This window comes from Callithrix jacchus, chromosome 19 (assembly GCF_049354715.1).
Source record: "Callithrix jacchus isolate 240 chromosome 19, calJac240_pri, whole genome shotgun sequence".
NCBI classification, from domain to species: Eukaryota; Metazoa; Chordata; class Mammalia; order Primates; family Cebidae; genus Callithrix; species Callithrix jacchus.
The window spans coordinates 10,934,171-10,945,797 of record NC_133520.1 but is presented as its reverse complement, the minus strand read 5'-3'; the positions used below and the strand labels follow the sequence as shown (position 1 = coordinate 10,945,797).

Genomic DNA, 11,627 nt, shown 5'->3' with positions numbered 1-11,627 from the left:
TATCTTAAATTTTTTTATTTGCTATGTTATAGAGATAGTTCCATATATGTAAAGAATTTTTGTGCTCTTAATGGCTGCATAATAGTTCTTAGTTTTTATTGTAAATTGACAATTTATAATTATATAAATTTATGGTAGTACAAAGTAATATTATGACTTATGAACATTATGTGAAATAATTAAATCAAGCTGGTTAAAATATCCATCACCTCAAATACTTAACAATTTCTCTTGGTGAGAATTTTGAAATGTACACTCTTAGCAAGTTTGACATGTACAATACTCTCTTATTAACTATATTCACCATACTGTGTAATAAGAAGTGATGGTGAGCATTTGGAGAAAAGGGAATGTTTGTACACTATTGGCAGAAATGTAAATTCGTACAGCCATTATGGAAAACTGTACGGAGATTCCTTAGAAAACTAAAAATAGAATTACCATATGATCCAGCAATCCCACTTCTGGGTATTTACCCAAAAGATTTGAAATATTCCTTTTTATAGATATGCCATGATTGATTTAGCCATCCCTGAGTGATACATATTTATGTTTTTTCCAGTCTTTTGCTAGTCCACGTAGCATTGCATTGGATAGCCATGTTTTATGTGCCATTTACACACATGCTCATATGGCTGTTGGATACATTCTTAAGAGGTCGAATATCTGGATCAAAAAGTGTGCATTTATAATTCTGAAGGATACTGCCAAAGTTTCTTCATAAATGTTGTACCAATTTACATTCCCACCAGCAATGTATGAGAATGGCTGTTTCCCCACAGCCTTGCCAACAATAAATACCTTTGCATAATTGGAGCTTGAGATTGAAAAACGAGCATCATAATTTAGTAAGATGAGCCAAGAATGAACTTCCTCCATTTGGATCTATCTTTCCTGGTGAGATGCTGCTTTTCCAGCAATGACATCCCCTTCAAACACTGCTGAAACAAAGGCTGGAAAACCAGGTCTCCAAATCACTATGTTAGAGAGAATTAACAAAACTTCTTTCAAAACTAAGGAAGCATATTTGACCACAATTCCTACTACACTTTTTATACCATCAACAAATCAAATAAAAATTATTTTTAATATTGTTGATCTTATCTATCTTATCCCTTCTGAATTTCTATTTTATGTAGGTTCTATATCCACATACTATATACTATAAAACATAGATATAAACTATCTATGTGTGTGTATACATATACCCATATATATGTTTTATAGTAAACATATTCTTAGTATATTACAGTATTATATAAATTTTGGGAAAAACTTTTATGTAAAGGGGTTTCCCAATACTTTTTTACCAATGAGGTCTGGGACAAAAACATTTTTTTGATATGTACATATAATTCATATAATCTAAATTATTCACAAAATAAAGAATGTTTAAAACTAACAAGCATTTAAAACATGTCACTCTTTCCTTCGGCTCTCTTTCCCTAGGCAACATGATTCTGGCTGGAAACTGAGGAAAAGCTTGAGTTATTATTACTCATGATCTGTAAGAACGCACCCAGAGTGGGCATTAGCTATCACCAGATTTCCAAAAGAAAAATATTTATTTTCTTCCCCTGAGGATTATAAATGAAAAATCTACAGACTTTACTCATCCCTAAGACGGCAACTTGAGCAAGAGAAAGACTGGCCCTTTTCATTTGAATAATACTACTGGCAAGGCGGATGGGGAAGCTGGTGGTCTTCCTGCATAAAAACCATGCATTGCTCCCAAGGCATTTATCTGTGAAGTATCCCAACAGCTGCTCCTGGAAGCTGCTACTCTAGCCAGGGCATCCTTTTCCAGCAGCCATGAATGCTTCCCCTCTTGGCAGCAGCTCCTGACCACACTTCCTACAGCAGCCAGTCTTTCTTCTAGTCCTGTGGTAACGGTAACCAGTCTTTCTTCTAGTTTATGAATTCCTCAGTCCCTGGACCATTCAGTGCAGTGTCTGAGGAGCATCTTAGTGTCACACTAAACGCAGCTCTTTAGGATCAAAGCCATTTTAAAACATTTTCCCTGATTTTTAAACATGGAAAACATAGAAAATGATAAAAAAATTTAAATTGGCCATAAAAAAATAATTAATCATGTTATAATTCAGGGATAGCTGCTGTTAACATTTTACCATGGTTCCTTTCAATCTTTTCTCAGTATATGCAATATAATATTTTGCATAACGGGTAGTTACATAAAGCTTTGCATTTTAATTTTTGCTTTCAGTGGGAATGCCATGAATATCCCCCATGTCATTAAAAGCATTCCCAGAATACCTTTTTGATGACTATTTAATAGATCATTGTATGAACTGTTGGCTGAATAGATTCATTGGCTGAATCTCGTTTAACTGAACCACCACTGTTGAATGCTTGGCTTATTTCTAATGTTCTATTCTAATTTCAATTAACACCTTGATACAATGAATTCATGCTCAAATTTCAGGTAAATCCCTTAAGATTAATTCCTGAATGTCATGGTACTGTATGGACAGCTCTTGATCCATAGTCCTGCAACATTGCTGCCACGGGCTCTGTCTTACCACACATGCTTAGTTGCTCTTACTCACTGCTGATTTCAGAGAACAGAATGGCAACTTGATACTGATATAATTTGTATTCTTGAATCACTAGTTATATTGAATAATTTGTCTACATTTTTCTTAACTAATTTTTGTATGATAAAAGTAGTACAACCTCATCAGGAAAATGTCAAAAGAGACATGTATAAATAAAAATTATTTGTAATTGCACAACTGAGATATACCTTTCCCATTAATGATACTTTACTTTTTATGGCTTAAAGCTTATTCCAATGAGGATCATATAGTATATATAATTTAGAATTCTGCTTTGTATTTATAGCATTATTCTTATTCTTAAAAAATTTTGAAAATATAACTTTCAAATACAACTATTTGAAAATGTTGTTTTAATTATTTTTATTCATTGAATGTACAATAATTTATTTAAATCTTACCATCTTATTAAATATCTAGTTATAATTTTTGTTTTAATAAATATGTTGTATTGTTACTTAATTAGCATATATTTGTTTACAAATAAAGTTGAATTTCAAAATGCTTCCATTGTACTTTCACACTATAGATTACCAGTTTATATCCTAGCTTTCATTTTCTTTTTTTTTTTTGAGCCAGAGTTTCGCTCTTGTTACCCAGGCTGGAGTGCAATGGCGCGATCTCGGCTCACCGCAACCTCCGCCTCCTGGGTTCAGGCAATTCTCCTGCCTCAGCCTCCTGAGTAGCTGGGATTACAGGCACGCGCCACCATGCCCAGCTAATTTTTTGTATTTTTAGTAGAGATGGGGTTTCACCAAGTTGACCAGGATGGTCTCGATCTCTTGACCTCGTGATCCACCCGCCTCGGCCTCCCAAAGTGCTGGGATTACAGGCTTGAGCCACCGCGCCCGGCCCCTAGCTTTCCTTTTCCAACTGAAATTCATATTTATTTATTACAGATTTTTTAGATTTTAAAGATATTAATTCCTTATAAGTCATATCTATTACATATAATTTTCAAATTTTAGTTGTTTGACTTTAATTTTCATTTGTTCTACATCCAAAGCCTTTAAATTTTTATTTGGTCAAATTTATTCATGCTATCCTTTGAAATTCCGTTTATTGCCTTCTGCATTTTTAAAAAGTGTTTTGTTTTCTAATCCAAGCTCAGTTAAATATTCAACTACATATTCTTCTATTTTTTTGTTTCATTTTGTTTTTTAGTGCTTTTATAGCTACACTGAAGTATTTAATATATGCAGAACTTGTTTTGGCACATCGTTTCGGGAGATGGGGTAACTTTTTTCTGAATAACCCACTTCCCAGGTTTTCTTTTTAATTTGAGAACATTTCTTTCATACAGGGAAGTCATTTTATGTGGTGAAACTCATACACGGTAATTTTGACTATACATGGCTTTCATGTTTCATCATTATATGTGATGAAACTCATGTGTGGTAATTTTGACTATACATGGCTTTCATCATGTATAGGAAAAGAAAAAAAAACTTATACAGCACCCCAAATATGCAGATATATAGTGTCTTTATAAATTCAACACAACCATCATCTTCTCCAGTGTTGGAACAATAATATTTTTTAATGTACAGCACAATGTGAACAAGTTAGCATGGGTTCGTATTTTCTGAGCTCTAGAATAACACTCCACATAAAAGAGTTCCACAGTATGGGAAGCTCAAAGGAGTTGATATTGAAGAAACATGAGGGTTTTTCTACATCTCATTCATACTTGTTCAGTCTGGACCATGTGGTCAAAAATGTAATGGAGGTCAGTGCAGAATCACCAGTTTTATTTAAGTTCTATGCACTCTCCAGCTCAGTCCAAGAATTCCTCTGTTTCTCTCATTCCTTTAACATAAGTCGAAGATGTGTATGATGTGACACTATCGTATCTTCTCAGAAATTTGTTGAGATCCTCTAGCTGTGAGGTGAGCTGACACTTCACAGTATCACACTTACCTGCATTCTTGTGCTGTTCCTGAGCTGGATCAGAGGCTCTCAGTCCTCAAAAGTGAGTCCTGGTGGTCTCTAAAAGGATCCTCCTAGCCATGGAATCCAATCCTAATACCCTTCACTTGCCTGAGGGAAAAAGGATTCAAGCCACATATCAATTTTGAATTTTCTAGTAGTCACATTTTAAAAAGTGAAAAGAAACAGGAAAAATTAATTTTAAGAATAGATTTTATTCAATCCAATAGCTCGATCATTTCAAAATGTAATCAATGTAAACATTATTAATGATATTTTACATCCTTCTTAAAATACTAAGCCTTAAAATCTGGTGTTTATTTCACACTTGCGGCACATCTCAATTTGAACTAGGGATATTCTAAGTGCTCAGTAGCCACATGCGGTTAGTGGCTACCATACTGAATAGCGCAGATCTAGAGGACTTGCTAACAAACAGAAATTGATCATTAAATTCAAAAGTGTCTGTGTGTTTTATGTAAGTGTTCTGGATATCTTATTTTCCAAGCCAGAATAAGGAACTAATGCCTCAATGGTCCCATGCTACACCATTTAAAAAGTAAGTTACAGTTAAGAATGGGCTGCTTCTTATTTCTTTTACTTCTCTTCTTTCCCATGTCATTTCTTTTCTCCACACCCATGTTCTTTAAATTCTATATTTTGCAGAGAGCCTATCACTCTGTGTTGGGCACAGACGACTCTAGATCAAGGGAAGTAGATGAGATGCTGAGATCCCAGGTAGAAAGCTCTCAATAAAAAACATGAGTCAGAAACATTAAAACATTTTTTCCTTTCCTCCATGGCTTCAAATCTATTCCCACCCCACCCCAATACATCTCCCATTCCCCGGTTCCACTAGGATAAAATATGTAATTTTATTTTTAACCAATATATATGTGAAAAAATCTGCATTTTCTGGGTGCTACTTATTTTAGGGTTGTAAGCATTAATAAACAGAATATATACCTTCAGTGGTAGCCTGGTTTTTTTAAAGGAGCATGCAAATGTGCCTTTTGCTGGCATTGTTCTAAAATGAATAGAATGCTCTCAGCAAACTTCTACATTACTCTGCAACATGTTTTGTTAGAAAAACCTGTCGTAGTATCTAAAATTGTGTAAATCATCAGTTTTTAATCTGGCAGGAAGTAGATAGTGGCCCATTAAACTTTCGTAATTAAATTTTCCCTGTACTCCCCCATAGAACCATTATCTGAGTTTTCTAATTAACACAAGAGGAGGGAGTCAATTCAGATTGATGGGATCTAGAGCCATCCCCTTTCATTTTAATGACCTTTAATAAACTTTTATTACTATTGATATTGATAATTATAATACACCCTTTAATTCTGCAATGTGATTCTAAGGACCTTTTCAAAAATTGCAAGACTCTCCTTTAAAGCTAGAGTAGGCAGAATTATTCTATTCCTAGAGGCTGTACATTTAACACAGTAACTTTAAGTTACCCAAAGGGTGGACAGGCATTGAGTCAATGGCCTTTCCTTTCCTTGAGGCCTAGTGCTGGACATCTGTCTTTAAACAGCCTCCAAATTCCACAGCACAGCTCCCCTGAGAATGGCAGTTGGGCTGAATTGGGATTATTTGAGAAATAATCGACAGGGATTAGGTAGAGTTTACTAAATTTGTCTTGTTTACAATTGGAAAGGCATTGAGACCAGGAGGCCAGATGCCCAAGAGGATAAGTCATTAGGCAAGCAGGCTGCTTTCCCAGAATGTTTCCAGGAGATCTTTCCAGAGTTTTACATAATTCTACATCCTCTCAGAGATTCCATTCCTATCATTGGAATTGATCTTTCCAGGTGAGAAAATAAATTTGCTAACCTGAGCACATAAGCACTGAGAAGAACATTTCCATTTTTGCTTTTAATTTGCTTCAGAAATTGGGGTACTAGGAGGATAAGTTACCAAGGTCATGTATACATTAAATGATGGAACTAGAATTCAGCTTATGCTATTACTCATCAAGTTATGCTGCCTGAAAAAGTACAATGGGTAACCTATGTTGGACTTCTGGTGCCTTGGTTCACAAAATAGTAAGTTGGAAAAAATGCGAGAGCTACCGAACTCAGAGTGTTTAGCAGAGAATTAATGGAATGATTTCATAATCCCTTTATCGATGTAGTGAGAAATAAAATATTTCATAGCAGTGTTATGAGGATTAAATGAGATAAGATATAAAACATGCTTATCAAACTGTCTAGTTCCATAAATGTTACATTTTATTTTATTATAAATATTATTTCCACAGTATCTCACCTATTCTTTTCAAAGTTCAGGTGTTTGGTGCTTTGGCATCTCAACATATGAACAAAAAAACTATACATTAAAAATAAAAGTCTTTATGCTCTTAATTCTAGAGCTGCTTAAAGAAGACAAAAATAAAAGTCTAGGGGCTGGGCACAGGGGTTTACACCAGCACTTTGGGAGGTTGAGGTTGGGAGGATCTCTAGAGCCCAGGAGTTTAAGACCAGCCTGAGCCATGTACTGAGACCTGATCTCTACTAAAAAAGTTTAAAAATTAGCTGGATGTGGTAGCACATACCTGTAGTGCCAGCTAATCAGGCGGGTGAGTCAGGAAGATCACTTGAGCATAGGATGTCAAGGCTGCAGTGAGCTATGATCATGCCACTACACTCCAGTCTGGGTGACAGAGCAAGACCCTGTCTAACAAATAAACATAAACATAAATAAATAAACAACAAAAATAAACAAAAATCTACTACTTACCAGTCAGGGACATACCATGATTCCAAAGGTGGTTTTTCCAGGGCTAAGCTCATCCACTGCACTCCAGGTGTGCTGACCCCTGCAATTTCCCCAAATGTGGAAACTCGACTGCATGATTTGTGATAGTAGTGCCTGTGTGCATGTTTTATCCCCCTCCAAAAAAAAATAAATATAAATTTTTAAAACATTTTAATAAAGTAAAATAAGTCTAGACTTACCTTAGAAGACATAGCAAGGACCCTGTCAAGATAACAAATATAGGATCACTGAATTCGAAGATGTTTATAATCTAGCTGTTACAGCAATCTAGGAAAGCCAGAAAAGAAAGGAAAAATCGGGCAGACTTTTAAACAGTAATCACCATTTATAGTTCTTTCCAAATTTAATTTTCAAAACAAATAGACATGTTTTAAAACATTTGTTGGGGAGAAGTTCCATCTCATGACATTGGAGTACCAGAAATCAAACACACCCTCCTACTGAAATAACTAAAAAATCAGAGGCAGAATAAATATATGAGGCAGTGGTTCTCGGAGAGCAAAGAGCTAGGATCCATTACAAAAGGGAAGTAAATGAAGTGAGCCATGTAACTGCCATCTTTTTCTGCCTCAGAGCGCTTTCCAGATTGCAGTGCAATGACGGATCCCCCAAAATGCATGGTACTCTCACTGAGTTGAGCAGACACAGATCAGAGTTGGGAAGATCGAGGTGGCTGGAGAGAAGAGAGTTGCGTGGGGAAGGGGCTCCAGAAATATTGACGCAGATCCCATGAATCTGTTGTTGAGTACCAAACTACATATGAATAAGGTAAAAGTCCATGAGATCAGGAAAACAACTCAAGAGTTGAGGGGCTGAAAGACACCTTCACTGAAGGCCAAGTAGTTACACTTTCATAGGGAGGCTAAACTGGCCTTAGAATAAAGGAAGCTCTGGATCAGGGATCAGCAAAGTATGGTGCATGGGCCGAATCCGGTCAATGACCTCTTTTTCTATGACCCTCCAGGTAAGAATGGGCTTCACACTTTTACAAGGTAGTAAAAATAATAATACTAAAATAAAGAGGAGGAGAGGGAAATTATGCAATAGAGATTAGGTGTTACCTAGAAAACTTAACATTTACATCTGGCTCTTTATAGAAGAAGTTTACTGACATGCCTTAAAAAGCCTAAAAAATAATTTTTGAAATAATCAAACTGGTTCTTAGTTCATTTAACTTCCTGCCCAAAGTCTAATACTTTAAATAAATAAAATAAAATCTAGCACTTAATAGTGTACAATGCAAAATCACTTGCAGCCAACAATTAATACGCTGCAAATAAGCGTAAAAATGTCATTCATAATCAGAAAAAAAAATCACACAATAGAAAACTCAGAAATGACAGAACATGCAGACAAGGACTTTAAACAGAGATTGTAAATATGCTCAAGGATTTAAAAGAGAACATAAATATAGTAAAGAGAGAAATAAGGGATATATAAATGAACCAAACTGAACTTTTAGAGATAAAAAGCACAATCTCCCAAATGAGAAATTTACTATATGGGACTTAATTCTACAGAATAAGACCAGAAGCAGTGGCTCATGCCTGTAATCCCAGCACTTTGGGAGGCCAAGGCAGGTGGATCATTTGAGGTCAGGAGTTTGAGACAAGCCTGGCCAACATAGTGAAACCCCGTCTCTACTAAAAATACAAAAATTGGCTGGGTATTGTGGCACTTGCCTGTGGTCCCACCTGCTTGTGAGGCTGAGGTGGTAGAATTGCTTGAGCCTGGGAGGCGGAGGAGGTTGGAGTGAGCTGAGATTGCACCACTACACTACTGCCTCCAGCCTGGGCCACAGAGCAAGACTCTGTCTCAAAAAAAAAATCTGCAGAAGATTCGTAAATTTGTAAATATATCAGTAGACATAGTTATTAAAACTAAAGTGCAGAAGAAAACAAAAATTATGAAAAAATGAACAGAGTTTCAGTGACTATAGGACAAGATGAATTAACATATGAGTAATTAGAATCCCAAAAAGGAAGGATCTCCCAGGAAAAAAAATAGGAAAGAGAATAATGGTCAAAACATCCCAGGCTTGATAAAAACTACAGAGCACTTATCCAGGAAGCTCAATAAGCAGGATAAACACAAAGAAACCACACCAAAACAAATCATAAGCAAAAATTTGTGGTAAAGAGAAAACATTGACATAGGAAAGAAGCCCGTTACACAAACAACTAAAATAAGAATGAAAGTGAGCCTCTTGTCTCAAACTATGCAACCATACTCCGAAAAAAATAGTCAACCTAGAATTCTATATATAAAAAAAAACATCTATCAAAAGTGAAGATCTATGCCAGTAATTAACATTTGGAATTCGAGATTTGTTAATAATATCATTTATAATAGTACCAACAATTAAATATAGATATATATTTAATAAAATCTGTACAAAATCTATAAGCAGAAAACAACAAATTTTGATTAAAGAGCTCAAAGAAGATCTAAATAAATGAGAGGACAATTCTGTGATTCATAGATGGGTAGACTTAATATTGTTATGATATCAACTCTGCCCAAATTGACCTGTGGGTCCAATGCAATGCCAATCAAAATCCCAGTGAGATATTTTTTAGAGATCAATAAAATCATTGTAACATCGACAAGAAAAAGCGTAAGATGTAAATATATCCCGAGAAAGAAGAATAAACTTGACATTTCAAAACTTACTATAAAGCTAGGAAGTTATAAAAAGACACACGTGAATCATAAATGCACATTTCTTAAAGAAGCTAATCTCAAAAGGCTGAAAACTATAATTTCAATTATATGACATTATAAAAAAAAGATAAAGCTATAGAGATGATTAAAAGATCAGTGCCTCCAGCCTGAGAAACATGGCAAAACCCAGTCTCTCCAAAAGAAAACAAAAACAAAATTAGCTGGCATGGTAGCATGAGTCTATAGTCCAAGGCTGAGATGGAGGATCACTTAAACTTGGGAGGTAGAGGTTGCAATGAGCTGAGATGGCACCACTGCACTCTAGCCTGGGCAACAGAGCAAGACTCTGAATCAAGGAAAAAAATGAAAAGATCAGTGTTTGCTAGAGGTTTAGCAGTAGAGGAGCAGAAGTCAAATAGATGAAGCAGAGGGGATATTTTTTAGAGTGGTGAAACTATTCTGTATGATCCTATGATTGTGGATACATGATATTATGCATTTGTCAAAACTTACTGAATTTTACAGCCCAAAGAATGAATGTTAGTATAACAGATACAGACTTGGGGAGAAAAAGTCATTTAGGAGACCGAGAGAATACCAGGAGAGAATGTTAAACGTGACAAAACAATCTGGTTGTATTAGAAATATATTAAAAAATCTCACTGAAGGGGCTAAAAGAAAAAATGCTAACCTAAGTAACTTTAGAAATGAGCTGAGTTTCTGTTTGTTTGGTTGTTTTTAATATGTCCTTACTAAATCAAGGAGCAGTTTTTAAAGCCAAAAAATATATAAAACCAAAACTGTATATAAGCACTGTACCCTAGCTGATAAAGTTGTACCTGATAGAAATATGAATTGATAATTCTGACACTTCTGAATAATGGAACTAAACACTAGTAAATAGATGGTTAATGGTAGAATTTGAATTTCTTACTCTTGGAGGGGAAGTCTAAAAATAAGCAGGTAAAGGAGGGTAGAAGGATCCACGGATCCATTAATACTAATGGATTAGAGTTAGCAACAACAGCATGAACTCACACTTAACATACATACAAATATCTACACACAGAAATATTTATAGATAAATATCTTTGTACATGAGTTACTATATGCACACATGTTTTCTTTCTCTGTCAGCTGAGAGGGTCTAGAAACAGTGACACTCTAGTAGCAACAAGCATACCTAGCACCCAGATCTTGGTTTCTAATATCACTCTCCAATAAAAAGAACCAAGGCTCTTTGGAGAAATGGATGGTTTTGGGATTGGAGCAAGAAATATACAAGATGAGCCTGGAGCCTCTTGTCATGTCAGAAAGTAAAGAGCTATTCAAAACAAATAAACAAACCAAGCACCTCAATGATGGAAGTATGTCAAAGGGACAGAGTAGAACAATATGAGCAACAAGATAAACTAGTGTTGAAGTAAATCAATCAATCAATAAACTATTCTAAGAATAAAAAGAAATTCCTTTTAAATAATTTCATAAGACAGTATTAGTCTAATATGAAAACCAAATCAAAAAAAAAGAAGCTACAGGTCAAATCTCTCATAAATATAGATGCAAAAATTCTTAACAAAATAGTATTGGCTGGGTGCAGTGACTCATGCCTGTAATTTCAGCACTTTAAGAAGCCAAGGTGGCCAGATTGCTTGAGTGCAGGAGTTCAAGATC

The 11,627-nt window shown here is 35.3% G+C and overlaps 1 non-coding gene across 1 annotated transcript; it reads left to right on the top strand.

Moving 5' to 3' along the window:
* Positions 1-7,242: 7,242 nt before the first annotated feature.
* Positions 7,243-7,399, top strand: LOC118149639 (U1 spliceosomal RNA). Its single transcript, XR_004737201.2, has one exon. It is a non-coding gene; the product is annotated as a U1 spliceosomal RNA (small nuclear RNA).
* Positions 7,400-11,627: the final 4,228 nt, after the last annotated feature.